The sequence below is a fragment of the Zootoca vivipara genome, chromosome 5, assembly GCF_965207765.1.
Source record: "Zootoca vivipara chromosome 5, rZooViv2.hap1.1, whole genome shotgun sequence".
Classification (NCBI taxonomy): domain Eukaryota; kingdom Metazoa; phylum Chordata; class Lepidosauria; order Squamata; family Lacertidae; genus Zootoca; species Zootoca vivipara.
The window spans coordinates 46,584,364-46,599,497 of NC_142588.1; the positions used below are offsets into that span (position 1 = coordinate 46,584,364).

At 43.3% G+C, this 15,134-nt stretch overlaps 1 long non-coding RNA gene across 1 annotated transcript in view; it reads left to right on the top strand.

The window, feature by feature from the left end:
* The first annotated feature begins 4,539 nt into the window (after positions 1-4,539).
* LOC118096462 (uncharacterized) overlaps positions 4,540-15,134 on the top strand; it is a 72,827-nt gene continuing 62,232 nt past the window's right edge. The window contains exon 1 of the long non-coding RNA XR_004693926.3: positions 4,540-4,663. This is a non-coding gene — a long non-coding RNA (uncharacterized LOC118096462). The remainder of the gene's footprint in view (positions 4,664-15,134) is intronic.

A 15,134-nucleotide genomic window follows, 5' to 3' on the forward strand; every position in this document is an offset into this window, starting at 1 on the left:
CTTTCTCCATCCTGCAGACATCAGCCAGAGTGAGTTTATAATGAAGGAGTGGTTGTTGTGGATCCAGACTGTGTTCTGGGCAGTCTGTCTCTTGTTAGATACACTACCCAACAGCAGTACAGCCAAGGGCAAGATTCTGATGAGCACACCCATGTGCTGGAGTTGTCACTTGTACAGACAATTAGGTTTACTAACCAGCTGTACGAGTGAAAGTATTCAAACACATAAGTGTCTGGCTTTTTCTGAGAGAAATGCTTAAAACATTGATATGGACAGGTTTATTTGATTGGTTGGATGACCTATAAGTTACTCTTAGGTTCTGTAGACTAGAGCATTCAAAATAGTAGCATGCACTACTGTACATTACGTTTACAGTTTTAAGAAATGAAAAAGAACAGGGCAAGAGCAACAGAGAGAGATGCACGCAGAAGGCCCCACATTCAGTTTTCTGCACCTTTGTCTGAATGTGGAGCCCTCCAAACATTTTGGACTCAAATGCCCATCATTCCTACCCAGCATTGGTCAGGGATGATGGGAGCTGATGTCCACAACATCTGACTGTGCCATGATGGCTATCCTTGATTTAAGGCAGTATTAAGTCTGATGGACCAGTGGCCTGACTTTGGTATACAGCAGTTCTGACAATCATTGGAAGAAATAAACCTAAAAGTGAAAGTGGTGTACCGTATTTTAAATAGTATATAAGTGGACTGTATTTTGGGTAGGTCTCAAAGTCCTCCTTTCACATCAGCTTCATTTGATAATAATAGTTCTGACACTGGTCATTCTTCTTCTCTTTTACTACAACTTTTCTAAGATGAGATTCTTGTTCCAGACTAGAGGTTTATGACCATGACCCAGGAAAGACAACACATTGGTTGTATCCAACCAGAGCTGAAGCATGTCACACCAAAGCAGTTTTGTTAACCGGGGGGGGGGGGAAAAGCCTTGGCTATAGCTACTGTTCATCTGATGGTGTTTTACACACACACACTCACTCTCTTTCTCTCTCTCACTCACACACACACACACACACACCTCGCCTTCATTTATTCATTATTGTGTACAGCGCCTTCACAATTTGCATTACATTTTGCCTAATTATGCTATGGTTGAAAACCTGCCACTGGTTTTAGTTAAGTAATTAAGGATTTACAGTTATATGAACTCAGTATGCATGCTAGCCAAGCTGCTGCCTATTTATTGCAGCACATACAGAGATACGTTTTAGATGAATTCCTTTTCAAGTTCCTTTACACATCTGTGATAAAAGGCTTTGGATGTGAGCCTAATCCATTCAGTCACTGGAAGTTTTCCTTTTGATTTCAATGGGATAGAGATTGAATATTCCATTGCACAGAACATCCCGGTCGTCATGTTGTCCCAAGGGAATGTACAAGTAGAGCAAAGGTGCAGAGATGCCATATGTTAGATGTCTTTCTATTGCTATTTGCATTTCCTTTGGCACACTAGATTGAGAACTAGTTTTAGCACAGGTTAAATACAGGGGGACACACATAACTAATTCTTTTTCTGGACCTCTCTGCCTTTGTGATCCAACCCTTTTCACACTTACAGGTTGTTAGTAATGGAGTCTCATCCCTTCCATATACTATATGGATTCTATCACTTTTCCCATTTCTGTAAAGGACAGGTGTCTACCCTGCCTGACAGGTCTGAAAAATGAATGATTTTCATTGCGCCATGATAGATACACTCCCTAGACAAATCTGATCATGATCTACAGACAACTTCTTTAGAAGATTGACTCAAAGCTTGAAAAATGGTGTGCATATCCCCTTGAGAAGTACAGCTTCTCTCTGAAATAGGAAATAAATTATCAGTGCTCCGTGGCTATTCCATCATTTTATCCTCTGATGGAAAAGAAAAGCTATTTGCCTGTTTATCACAATGATCATCGGAACGAGGAAACCTTCCTGAGTTAGAATTGGAAGCATGAAGATCATCAGTTTTTCTTTAAAACAAAAAACACCTCTTTCGGGGTATATCTCAAGTACCTTGTTATTAGGACTTTTTTTGTAATGTTCCAGAAATCCTATGATAACATCTTGGTAGAACTTTGATCTTGCCTCCCTAAAATCTATTTAGATCTGCTTGTAAAGTTCATTGCTTTTTATTAAATGCTTAATGGCAGAATCTCGTGACCATTGTGTAATGCCATGGAGCTGATCTAGGTTGTATTTTTCACTGCATATTGGTAATTTTGAACTGGTGTTATGAACACCCAGATATACAAATGATGAGTCACCTATCTCTTGGAAGAGAAGGATGGCGGAGGAGTGGCTCAAACCAGGAGCTGGTGAGTTGTGTCAAAGCATCTTACCACAGGTCCACTGAGATATTTTTTTGGGCTATGGAGATCAGATCTGGAGCTGTGTCCCCAGTGCTTCGCCCTTCCAGCTCACTTATTCATACAGCCATACAGAAAAGTACAAAATGTTTAATTCTTAGAATAAACTCTTAAAATAGAACTCAGGGGCAGGGCTAATTTTGAGTGGACATGTATAGGATTACATTGAAAGAGTCCAACCCATTTTTTAAACTACTTGGTCCTGAAAGAAATATACTTTCCTTTACAGAGATGTGAAGTTCTTTCTTCTTACGGTACGGTAATTCCTTCTCAGCTATACCCTGTTATTGTCCATGATAAAAAAGATGCTTTCATCTAGTGGGGGAAATCCCCCCCCATCTTCTAAAAAGTTCAATTAATTTCTTATCTTTATTAAACTGGTCCTAATTTAATTCTTATGGCTTTCTACAAAATGGAGCACAGTTGACAGACTGTATAGCATTTTTAAATACTTTAATTGTTTCTCTGCCACTTGGAACAGAGATAACATATTGCTCTTCAGCTTTAAGATTCTCCTTTGCAGCCATAAACTTTGAATATAAATATGATACATGGAAACTGGGGCCTGTTCTTGCACCTGCACAAAAGTGCATAAGATGACGCTGTCTTTTTCTGTCCGTCAGGTTCTGTATGTATGTTCATTTGCAATATGACTAGGAAAGAGCATGAAGCAATTACAGTAAGGGATTTAAGCACAAAGCCTGGCATTGCTGATTGCAGACAGACTTCTAATCCAATTGAATCAGTGGCTGTTGCCCTGAAGTACTTAATATCAGCCTTCATGATGTCTGAAGCCTTCCTTCTTTTCTGTTTTTCTTTTTGCTGTTATTCATCAGCATGTAAGTTAAAAAGGTAAAAAAAAAAAACCTGGACTGACCTTGGGATGCGGCGCTCATCTCACTTAAGGCTAACGGAGCCAGTGTTTGTCCTCAGACAGCTTTCCGGGTCATGTGGCCAGCATGATTAAACTGCTTCTGGTGCATGGAACACTGTGACAAGAGCCAGAGTGCAGAGAAATGCCAGTTACCTTCCTGCCACAGTGGTACCTATTTGTCTACTTGCACTGGTATGCTTTCGAACTGCTAGGTTGGCAGAAGCTGGGACAGAGCAACAGAAGCTCAACCCACCCCACATATTTGAACCAACAACCTTATTTATTTATTTATTTATTTATTTATTTATTTATTTTGTGTGTGTGTGTGTGTGTGTGTATGTATTTATTTAAATAAAATAAAAAATTCCTTCAGTAGCACCTTAAAGACCAACTAAGTTTTTATTTTGGGATGAGCTTTCGTGTGCATGCACACTTCATCAGATACCTTTATTTAAATAGTTCTTTTTGTCTGTATAATTCTAAGCACCATATCATGGGTTCCTTGGTGGTCTCCCATCTGGCCACCTCAGCAGACCCGCCAAGTGTCCCAATTTTCAAGGGATAGTCCAAGATTTACAGAAGCCATCCCAGTTTCTGATCTGACCCCAGAATGACCTAGTTTTCCTTAGGACATCCTATTTTCATTGGGAAAATGTTGGAGCGTATGGAGTTATGTGACCCCCAAGCCAAGGAGATAAGTAACTAAACAGCCTTTAGAATACATCTGAAGGGAAGGGTTTTTTTGTTTTGTTTTTTGGTAATGTGTAATGATGTTTTTGTATAAGTTGGAAATGGCCCAAAATCATCATCATCATAATGGAATAGGAAATTCCTTTTTTTATGGGAGAAATGTTGGAGGGTATGAGACAGGTATAGGACATTGCTAGTGCTCAGTAGATGCAGGAACAACTGCAGCTGGAATCCAAAGGAATAGGAAAATTTTGCATACTGTATTTATAAAAAGTGGAACATGGAAGAAAAGTCATATGAGAAAACTTAGCAGCATCACTTAAGAGGAGCAATGCTTGTGGCTTCTCATTTTCTCAGGGCTCAGGGTTGCTGGGTTGTGAGGTTCATTGTGACACCTCCCTCTGCTGGCTCATTGGTTACCAGAGTGCTAAAAGACCTAGTGATCTCCTATGGTGGGATCATTTTGTCTGTGTGAGAGAAAGGAGATAGACATGTAAGTAGGATTTCTCTCAGCATATGAATTATGTGATGATAGAGAATTCATCTTGAGCATAGATGCGTTAGGGAATACTAACTGTGAGCCCCATTTCTCTTTATTTTCTAGGCTTTCCAGACTGAGAAAAGTATTTTCCCGTCTGGGGAGAAAAACTAAGATTTCTCCTCTCCCAGAGACCTCCCCCTCGCCCACAACCTCCCCCTCTGCACCCCTCTTTGAGAGGACACAAAAGGTAAGCCCCATCAGCATATAGATGTTGCTTTCAGAGTAATATTAGTCCCTAAGGATTCTTAGGAAAGGTCTCTCTGTAACTGTCTGAGACCTATTTCAAGGTTCAGAAAATAAACATATCCCCTGTGGAGGCTTTGCAGACCCCCTGCCATCCTGAACTGGAGGAAGAAACACCAAGGAAAACATGAAGGTAATGTCGATTTCCAAGGATATGTTCAGAGTAAATAAGAAAGTCCCCATGAAGCAGTTATACTTGCTAGCCTTCTCTTCTTTTCCTTTCAATCAACCAGAGCCAAAGAATGGCAGTAGGGATGATAATTTGGGTAAATCAATTTCCTCTTATGTGCTCCTTCGTAGTAAAGGTTCGGGGTGAGGAGCCATGGAACTTCTTGGAACTTGTGGAAGGGTGGTACCACCTTGGTGGTAGGTGGTCTGATTTACATACAAAAAGCAGACTGATGGAGAAGGGATGGAGCACCCCTGTCAGGCTCGTAAGACTTTTTGCAGGCTAGTAACTTTTGTGGGTTATTCACAGTGCTGTGTTTGTATTTGGTTGAATTCTCATTTGTGTTGAACCACCAACCTTCTGATTAGCAAGCCCAAGAGGCTCAGTGGTTTAGACCATAGTGCCGCCTGCTCCCTTGTAGCAGCATGCTCATCAGCATGTATTGGTACATAATAGAAAATCTACATTAATTAATTAATTAACTGCACTATACCCAGGGGGTCTAAGGGCGGTTCACACTACAAATATAACCCTCCTTTGAGAGCTGTTTTTAGATTCACTGGTGTGACTTCCTCAGTAAATCTATAAAACAGATACTTGGGAAAGATGCTAAGAACTCATTTCATCACTGGCCCATGTGAGTTTTGTTTTGTTTTGCGCCAGTGATTCCAATATAATTGCCCAGTGAAAACTCTTCTGCTCTGTGCACCTCCTCTCTGTTCATAGTGCATTGTCACCTGGATGGCACAGAAAGCTCTGTGGAGGACTGGTGGGTGGGTGCTTCACCGTTATGCATTTCCTCCAGTGCTACTGATTTACAGCTTTTTGTATTAACTGTACCAGGCAAATCCATTCCTAGTAATTCTACCAGTTATTCAGAGGCAACCAGGACACACATGCAGGGCATTATGTAACCCCCAAGACTCCATCTTTGTTTAAATTCGATGGGATGTTTTGCTGCCTCAGTGAATGTTGTGCTTTTCTACAAGTGTTACAATTTTATGACGTGACTCTAAAAAATCTGTTTATGCTGATACACTCATAGGGCTTATATAATTGGTTGCATGCATATCAAATCCTAATGGAAACTATTGCCATCACTTCCCAATTTGGATAATTAGAAATAATAGAATGGAGGGACTTGTGTTTCTGTGGCCTGTATATGACCTTTGAAAGCCATCTCCACCCTATGATTTGATTACAAACAACATGAATCTCTTTCTGCTTCACCTTATTAGCATTTATTAATACCTGTGGCTTCTTTCCCTTCAGTTTATTATCTTAAAACTGCAGCTATTGATATGGGGTGGAGAACACTGATTTAGCTGTAAACTGATTATGGTGTAAACCTTACTTTGATCTTAACATTTAATCTCCACTCTTAATTTGCCAAGCTTTCTTTCTCATCATTGCTTTTTAGATCTTGCCTTTCACCATACACAGGCCTATAACTACTGTATAGGGAACCAATTCTTGGAAAAGTTGGCAGATATTCAAGGTGGAACAGAATAAAGACACCACATTGGATGATGACATGTTGGATGGTTGATTCTGGTGCAATTTAAAGGATGCAACAGCTGTCCAAAACTTCTCTCTCTCATGTGTGTGTGTGTGTGTGTGTGTTCAGCTGAGAAGTGTCACCAGCTGAGGTGTCTTTGGGGGCAGGGGAAAGGATGGCGCTCCAAGGTGGTGCTATATTAGAGAACTGGCCCAGGATGCATGGCCACATGAAGTATTGATGTCAGATAAAAGCAGAGAATGAAGTGAAGGGGTGTGTGTGTAAAAAAGCATCAACTCCAAATCTACTTGAGTAGCTTAAAACGAAAGCTTAGCTCTCTTTCTCAGAATTAGAATGGCTGCTAGTTTCTTACCAGATTTCATTATCTATAACAATAACAATAAATAACAGAAATGAAGCAGAATTGTCATTAAATTTTGCACTAAATCTCATAGTTCAGAAAAACAGATATCCTTGAGGATATAAAAGTATCACGGAGAAAGGAGGCTTCTAATAATGTAATTATGTCCTCGTTGCTATGGTCTTTGGCCTCTGCAGATTTATTAAAAATCCAGTCTTCTGTTTTCAGTCAGATGAGGAGGAGGGTAGCTGAAGAAAAAGGGGAGCAAGTAATGGGAAGAAGTCGAATGGGAGGTAAATTTCTGTGTGTCAACTGAGCAACAGGTCAGAGAAGCACAGCCTTTGCCAAGCTGGTGCTCTCCAGATGTTTTGAACTCCAACTTCCATCAGCCCCAGCCTGCATGGCCATTGTGGTCAGGAATGATGGGAATTGTGGTCTAAAAATGCCTGGAGAGCACCAGATTAAGGAGAGCTGGAGTAGCAAGCAAAAGATAAGGAAGATGACAACAACCACTGTTTGTACACAGGGAAGGAAAAATGGGGGATAAGTTGCTCCTCTTGATATTAAGTGCTTCTTTCTGCTGCCAATAAATTAAAGGAGAATGATTCAGAGCAACTGAGAGGATGTATGTAGAGTTTTTAATTGTCTTCTGCATCATAGCGACAAACCATCTAAGTCCAAAACTTTCTCCAGAATACAGCCATATTTCCCCTGTGAACACATAAGCATAACCATATCTTGTTTGATCTGTTATTCAGAAACTGGTATAGACTTTTTTGTTAATGATACACCAAAATCCATAATAATTATACTTAATCTTTTAAAACATAACTACTTATTTCTCATTTTATAGCCCTTTTGTTATTTTTAGTATGTTTCTAGGTATTACATGTAATTGTGCCTTTTGCTCATTATGGGGCATTTTGTTTTGTGCAATTGTTGCATAAAAGAACTGCACTGTTAAACAAATTTAAAGTTAAAATACTGCTTCTGAAACAGGGATGTTCCATTCTTAGTTATTGTTACAGAGTTTGCGGGTTCAAGGGCACCCATAACTGCTAGAGTCAGTGAATGTTAGAAATTTAAAAATGGTAGAATTTAGATAATATTTGTAATGTTGAAGGAAAGATGGTGGACATTAAATTAAAAATGGAGGCTAAACCAGGAAATCACTTGGGGAGAAGGGCCACCAAGGTGTAATTACAAGACAATGGACAGTCATTGACTCTTTTGTTTGAGCTCTGAGTAATTAACAGAGTTGGGAGGTTACAGGAAGCAGAGGCAGAGGCAGATATAAGGTAGCATGACTAGTTCACCCACACAGTGTGCAGGAGCCGAGGGTGTGCTGTGCCGCCTGCTTCCCAAAGCCTAGTACTGTACAGTGGTACCTCTACTTACAAATAACTCTACTTACGAATGTTTCTACTTACAAATGGAGCTCCATCCGCCATCTTGGATGCGGTTTAGATAGGATTTTTTCTACTTACGAATTTTTAGATAGGGTTGCTTCGACTTACGAATTTTTTCTCCCAATGCATTCCTATGGGATTTCGACTTACAAATGTGTGTTCGGAATGCATTAAATTCTTAAGTAGAGGTACCACTGTAAGTGCTTGCCCAGCTTTGAGAAGGAGCCAGGAGGGCTCTAGGATCCTGCCAGAGCCTCGTACCAAAGCCCAGCACCTCCCTTACTCGGCTTTGGGAAGGTGACTTTGAGCTGGGGGATGGTCATCAAATTTTGGCCTCACACAGATTGCCATATCGCCAAGATCTGCCACTGCAGGAGGCATGATGTCACACAGGAAAAATCAGAGGTCTGGGTAAAGCGGGGGAGAAAGCAGACAGATGGGGAGGAGTTGGTGGGAGCAGGGGTTCTTGGGGAAAAGAAAGGAAGTGGGCAGGACTCCATGAGCTGCTGCGATGGCCAAAACCATCTTGGCAGGCTGCAGCAGAGGCCCAGAGATGACAGTCAGGATGCCTTGGTAAACCAGTGCTGCACTGCTAAGGGAAGAAGCTCCTCTTGAGATGTAATGCTGTGAACTCTCTCCAAAGTAGACCCAGATGTAAATATGTGTACAATGGACCATATTTCTTAAAGACAGGGGTCTCCGCTGTCCTCTAATTTCCCAATGTTTGACCCTGGGTGAGCTTCTGGAACCCCCTGGACTCTTGCTATCACTCAGCAGAGACTGGGGGTAACGTGCAACATCTGTAACATTATGATAGCTGGAATCATTGATAGATTTATCTACTACAATTATGTCTAAATCTATTTAAAAACAAACTTACTCTAGTCACTAGTTTAAAGTATGCCTGGCATTTATTCTCTGATTCCTTGCTGAGTACAATGGATTATCATCTCTAGGGTTCCTATAATGGGAGTGCTTCTTCTATTATTACTACTAGAATCTACTAAGTTTGGAGCAGTAATGAAAATCATCCAGAAAATTATGTTTCTGGTGGAGATTTGCCTCCATAGGTGTCATCATATGAGGCAAGCACTTTGGAAATCCTGGTTGCAGCTTGCAGTGGCTCATTTGGCCTTGTATAGAACATTGTAAAAAATGACACAGCAAGGCTTTGGTATAATTACAACAGACTGCACTGAGAGCAAAAAGAGGGCAATATGTTGTCCTTGCTATTGGACCAAGATGGAAAGTCTGTGTATGTGTTCTTTCAATATTGCAATAGTGAAAAGTCTGAATTTGAGCTAGGAAGAACACAGGCAAACCTGCCTGGGGAGAAAATTCACCTTTCATTAAAGCTGAGCAAACTTGCCAAGACTACCAGGCTCAACATAAGCTTGATTAAGGCCAATGGGGAACTTAAAAATCAGAGAAAGAGCATAGCACAGTGGAAATTTAAAAAAAAACCTAGATCAGTTATAACTAGCTAAAGGGAAATCTGGCAGATAAGGCAAGGTGGGAGTGGGGAGAGCTGAGGCTCGGTAGTATTGATTAAAGGATGGGCAATTGCCAAGAAAGACAATATACAGTAACTTTATTTCAACATCCTTGCAATGTGTAGGGCATCTCTGCTTCTGCAACTGATGCCTTGCACTTGTGTTTCCCACCTAGGATAAATGACCGCCTAGCCCAGTGGTGCAAAGACATTGAGATACAAGGCATCTCAGTTTGGAAGGCGAGGTGGAAGCTACTTGATGAGCTTACTGGGTTCAAATGGCAAAGGACTTTCAGGCAGTAGCTACAAACTGATGGGTACAATCCTAAGGGGTAGCATGAGGCACCCCACTAGGTCCAGTCGTGACCAACTCTGGGGTTGCGGCGCTCATCTCGCGTTATTGGCCGAGGGAGCCGGCTTACAGCTTCCAGGTCATGTGGCCAGCTTGACAAAGCTGCTTCTGGTGAACCAGAGCAGCACACGGAAATGCCGTTTACCTTCCCGCCGTAGCGGTACCTATTTATCTACATGCACTTTGACGTGCTTTCGAACTGCTAAGTTGGCAGGAGCTGGGACCCCACGACGGGGTGAGCTCCCGTTGCTCGGTCCCAGCTCCTGCCAACTTAGCAGTTCGAAAGCACGTCAAAGTGCAAGTAAATAAATAGGAACCGCTACAGGGGAAAGCTAAACAGTGTTTCCATGTGCTGCTCTGGTTTGCCAGAAGCGGCTTTGTCATGACCCGGAAGCTGTACACTGGCTCCCTCGGCCAATAACGTGAGTTGAGTGCCACAACCCCAGAATTGGTCACGACTGGACTTAATGGTCAGGTTCACCTTTACCAATCAGTAAGTGTACATTCTTTTATACACCTTTTAGATGTGTAGAGTCAGTGTTCAGTGTAACATGTGAGAAGAAACGCGAAATAAATTCATTTGAGGTGACCCTCAGAACATTCAGATCACAACGTTGTTGGCATCCGTCTCTCTTGGGAAACAATGGAGGAGTGCACCTTTGGGGCTGAAATCAAACCATTGGAGAGTTACAGCTCCTGCTGTTGCTGTAGAGACCAATACAGGAGAGACATGTTTTGTTGCATGAGGGGCAGATGAAGGCATCCAGTTGTGCTGATGCAGGTGTTCTATGGTGTTTCTTCTTTCTGTGCTCATCCCAGAGATCATTCCTCCTCTGGTCACTGCTGACTGATTTCCTCCAGGTGCTGTGGTTGTCTGCAAGGGATTTCCACATGGTGGGGTTCATGTTTTCAGCTTTCATAATCACATTTGCTGACATCTTTGTAATAGAGTTGGTTTGCCAATTGACCTGGTGCCTGTAGCCATAGATCACTTCCTTGGTGATCCTGCCATCTTCCATTCTGTGTACATGACCAAGCCAGGGTAGATGTTGCTGAGAGAGAAGTCCGAGCATGATGGAATGGTCATTAGCATCACATTCTCCTGTATCTTTTTGAAGCGGTGAGCTATTGATATAGCTGCCTTGCCAATACACTTGTCCAGCTCAGCATTGGTGGAAAGGTGGATATAGCCCAGGGGTCAGCAAACTTTTTCAGCAGGGGGCCGGTCCACTGTCCCTCAGACCTTGTGGGGGGCCGGACTATGTTTTTTTTTGGGGGGGGGGAGGAAATGAATGAATTCCTATGCCCCACAAATAACCCAGAGATGCATTTTAAATAAAAGGACACATTCTACTCATGTAAAAACATGCTGATTCCCGGTCTGTCCGTGGGCCGGATTTAGAAGGCAATTGGGCCGCATCCGGCCCCGGGGCCTTAGTTTGGGGGAACCCTGATATAGCCTATCTTGATTTCAGCAAGGCCTTTGACAAGGTGCCCCATGATATTCTTGTAAAGAAGCTGGTAAAATGCGGGCTAGACGATGCTACCATTCAGTGGATTTGTAACTGGCTGACTGACCGAACCCAAAGGGTGCTCATCAATGGCTCCTCTTCATCCTGGAGAGAAGTGACTAGTGGGGTGCCACAGGGTTCTGTCTTGGGCCCAGTCTTATTCAACATCTTTATCAATGACTTGGATGATGGGCTTGAGCGCATCCTGAGCAAGTTTGCAGATGACACCAAATTGGGAGCGGTGGCTAATACCCCAGAGGACAGGATCACACTTCAAAATGACCTCAACAGATTAGACAACTGGGCCAAAGCAAACAAGATGAATTTTAACAGGGAGAAATGTAAAGTACTACACTTGGGCAAAAAAGAAAGAAAGAAAGAAAGAAAGAAAGAAAGAAAGAAAGAAAGAAAGAAAGAAAGGCACAAATACAGGATGGGTGAGGCCTGGCTTGAGAGCAGTACATGTGAAAAGGATCTAGGAGTCTTGGTAGACCACAAACTTGACATGAGTCAACAGTGTGATGCAGCAGCTAAAAAAGCCAATGCAATTCTGGGCTGCATCAATAGGAGTATAGCATCTAGATCAAGGGAAGTAATAGTACCACTGTATTCTGCTCTGGTCAGACCTAACCCGGAGTACTGTGTCCAGTTCTGGGCACCACAGTTCAAGAAGGATACTGACAAGCTGGAACGTGTCCAGAGGAGGGCAACCAAAATGGTCAAAGGCCTGGAAACGATGCCTTATGAGGAACGGCTTAGGGAACTGGGTATGTTTAGCCTGGAGAAGAGAAGGTTAAGGGGTGATATGATAGCCATGTTCAAATATATAAAAGGATGTCATATAGAGGAGGGAGAAAGGTTGTTTTCTGCTGCTCCAGAGAAACGAACACGGAGCAATGGATTCAAACTACAAGAAAGAAGATTCCACCTAAACATTAGGAAGAACTTCCTGACAGTAAGAGCTGTTCGGCAGTGGAATTTGCTCCCAAGGAGTGTGGTGGAGTCTCCTCCTTTGGAGGTCTTTAAGCGGAGGCTTGACAGCCGTCTGTCAGGAAAGCCACTTCCGCATCTCACTGAGGTGGCGTTGTGGGTGTGGCCTGAGCGAACTCTCGCGATGGGGGCTGAGCGCTCAGCCCCCTCGCGAGATGGGAGTTCCCACCTCCTTCATACCCGGGCCGACCAATAGGGTCGGCCGGGAGGCAGGGCTTCCCTTCCTTTAAACGAGCCGGAGGCGGGAACTCAGCCTCTTCTGCCCCGGCTCTGTGCCATTCCTGATTCTCCAGGTTGGCTCTCGCCTAGCCCATCATCAGTTTACGTGTGTCAGCCGCAGGGCCAACCCGTCATGTGGGCTTTCTCTCCGGTTTTACTGTACATTCCTTCCGAATTAGGGCAGCTACAACAACAGTACACATGAGCCTCTCATCGGAGAGAGTAAATGAATTGGGTCGTTGAGAGTACGAAGCTTTAAAAGGTTACATCTGCCGCACAATGTGACTAATTATTTGAGTTTGGCAAATCACTTACATTTTTTACTTTGTTCCCAGGAGATAATACGGTTAATACCTGGATGGATGATCATAGTATCATGCAGTGGGCTCGGGTGTGCACCTTTGATTGGGGCCTGGGTCCCAATTTGGGGCGACCCCCACAGATCAGAGTTTCCTGGTTTACAAGGAGATGGATGTGCTGGGACGAGCTCCTGCCAGCTTGTAAAGGCCAGGGCCGCCTTGCAAAATCCCCCCGTGGTCTTGCAGGCGCAGCATGGTAAAAAATAAAATAAAAATGATTTGGCCTACCAAAAATCATGGATTTGAAGTTGAAGATTTGGGGGCCTTTTTGGAATTGGTGGCTGCCTTTCCAGACTGGTCTATCCTTTGGTCTTCTCGGCTAGAGAGACGCATTTTGGTGCTACTTTCACACACACACACACTGCTATCGGTAAATCAATGAAGTTTTTGGATCTGGCAGTGGCCAGAAAGGTTTTAGCCTTGAATGGACAAACTCTGCGAGGCCCTGGGGGTGTGCATCAAGGAAGTTCTTGGAGCTGGCAGTGGACAGCAAGGTGTCAGCCTTGAACGAACAAACTATCTTACACTGTGGGGCCCCAAGGTGAGTTCCTAGTTGATGGCATCACAGGACTCACCCAATGGCGGTTAACCCTTCACAGACTGCCAGCACTGTGGGCTGGAGAAAGAAAACCGGGATGACGTTGCTGTGGTCCTCTTTGCTGGAGAGGCGTGTTTGGCGTGATGGGCATTGCCCTAAGGTTTTGAATAGAACCAGGAGGCTCTTGAACTCTTGAACTTGTTTGTGGTACGCAGGGTACTAGATTTGAACGGTCAGATAATTGCACATCCAGACCTAAAACGCACTGAATAGAACCAGGAGGTTCTTGAACTCGTTTGTGGTATGCAGGGTACTAGATTTGAACGGTCAGATAATTGCACATCCAGACCTAAAACGCACTGAAGCAGCCCTTTATCGTAATGACAGGGTACACCTATCACCACAGGGTAACAACATTTGGTTAGATGACATAATTAGGGTGTGAAAGTATTGGTTGCGGGTGTGAGGGTATTGGCGGCGAGCCTCTGGAGGCTCGAGTGGCGGTTAGGCATTGGAAATTTGCATAAAAGAATAAGGGGGGCAGATTACGTCATCCTCTGCCCAGAAATTGGAGATTTAATCCCGTTAAAGGGGTTCCGGGGGCGGTAGCTTTGTCCTGAGCCTGCGGAGGTCAGGGCCTTATGGCACCCCCCAACGGTGGCCACAGTAGGTGTCTCAGTAGATGTACATCATTGGGCTCCTTTCTGGTGGTTAATTTCTCCCAGACTGTAACACACGGGTTACAGTCGGATATAGTCGGTTAGGTTCCAATGCCTAAGCCAATACCGCTCAACATCCGAAACCAATAAAGTTGTGGCCTTTTCGTCCACTTAAAATCATTTCACTGTGTCTTGCGTCTTATTTCCTGGGGAGCGAGGGACATCGCCACACAATGCTTTGATGGTGTTTCCTGCTTGGCAGGGGGTTGGACTGGATGGCCCTTGTGGTCTCTTCCAACTCTATGATTCTATGAAAGGTTGCTGGTTATGGTGCAGCCCAAGTAGAAAAAAATTATCTACCACCTCAAGCATGTGATCACTAATGCTGATATGTGGAGTGCTGATGACATTCTGACCCAGGATGTTGGTCTTTGTGAAGCTGATGGTAAGGCCGAACTCCCTGCAGGCTTGTGCAAGATGGTTGGTGAGTCTCTATAGAGCTTCATCACAAGGCAGAGTCAAGGCTGTGTCATCTGCAAACAACATATCTCAACGTGATGCTTTGCTAACACTGTCTCCAAAAGGTCTGTTTCTGAAAGATACAGGTACAGTGGCACATGGTATGGGGAAAAGGGGGGAATGAAATCATGTCATATCATCATTTGTAGGTTCGACTAACACAGTAAATATAGTTTCGAACAGACGCAGTTTGTGATGCTATCAGGCTACCCGTTTTCCATCTGTCTTTTTCTGATGTCTGGGTTGGTTGACCAATTTTTCTAGACACACTTTGGATTCCGATGGCTCAATTAAATGTGCTAATAAGATCAGAAGAAAATGCCAAATGATTCATTTCCT